The sequence below is a fragment of the Phascolarctos cinereus genome, unplaced genomic scaffold (assembly GCF_003287225.1).
Source record: "Phascolarctos cinereus isolate Bilbo 61053 unplaced genomic scaffold, phaCin_HiC Scaffold_9;HRSCAF=440, whole genome shotgun sequence".
In the NCBI taxonomy this organism is placed as follows: Eukaryota; Metazoa; Chordata; class Mammalia; order Diprotodontia; family Phascolarctidae; genus Phascolarctos; species Phascolarctos cinereus.
Window position 1 is genome coordinate 200312429 of NW_027556402.1, and position 1214 is coordinate 200313642.

Below are 1214 nucleotides of genomic sequence, written 5' to 3' on the forward strand. Positions count from 1 at the left end.
CCCTTTGCACCAAACATGGCCAGTCCAATCCCTCTTCCACGTGACAAATTTCAAATTCTTGAAGATGATTATCATGCCCCTCCAGAGCCTTCTGTTCTCTTGCCTAAACATCCCCAGTCCCTCTAACCAATCTTTATGATATATTGACTCAAGGCCCTTCAACATGCCATCTTCCACATTATCCCCAACTTGTCAATATCCTTCTTAGACTGTGGTGTCCAGGATTGTACACAATGCTCCCAATAAAGCGTGATGAGTGTAGAGTGTAGAGGAACTATCTATTGCTTCCTAGGTGCTGAAAGTTGTACCTCTTTTACTGAACTCCAGGATTCCATTGGCTTTTTTTAGCCGCCATAATACACTGCTGACACAGAATGAGCTCACTGCCCTCTTCTACTCTCATGCTTCCCTCATCCTGTATTTGTAAAGTTTATTTTTTTTAACCCAAATATAAGACTTTACATTTATCTTTATTGAATTTCATCTTATAAAATTCCTCCCCAAACTCTAGAGGATCCTTTTGGACCCTCACCCTGGCTCTGTGTTACTTGAAAATTCGATGAATATGCCATAATTGTCATTAACCAAGTCAGTGATAAAAATGATAAGCAGCTCTAGGTCAAGCACAGATCCCGAGGCATTCCACTGGAGATCGAGTCGATAATCAATCATTAATAACTATTAAAATCCAGTCATTCAAGTGGTTTCAAATTCATTTTCAGACATTTTATTATCTTCTAATACATATCATTCTATCTTCTCTGCAAGACTAGTATTCTCTATCAAATGCTTTGCTAAAGTCTACCTAAACTATAACCACAGGCTTCTTCTGGTCTATTCATTTAGTAACCTTGCCAAGAAAGGAAATAGAGTTAGTCTGGCATGTCCTGCTCCTGATGGAACCATACTGGCTCTTTGTAATCATGGCTTTCTTTTTCAGATGTTCATTAGCCATCTCTTTAATTATCCTTTCTTGATTTCCCACAGGAATTGAAGTCAAACCCACTGGCCTATAATTTGCAGACTCTGATCTCTTCCCCCTTGTCTTTTTTTTTTTTAATTGGGACATTTGTCCTATTGTAATCTTGAGCTCACATTTGTATAGAACATAAGGTTTTACCAAGCCCTTTCCTCATTGCACCCTCTAAGCAAGTAGTATACAGATTACAGTCTCGGTTTTACAGATATACGGAAGGGAAGTGACTTGTTCAATG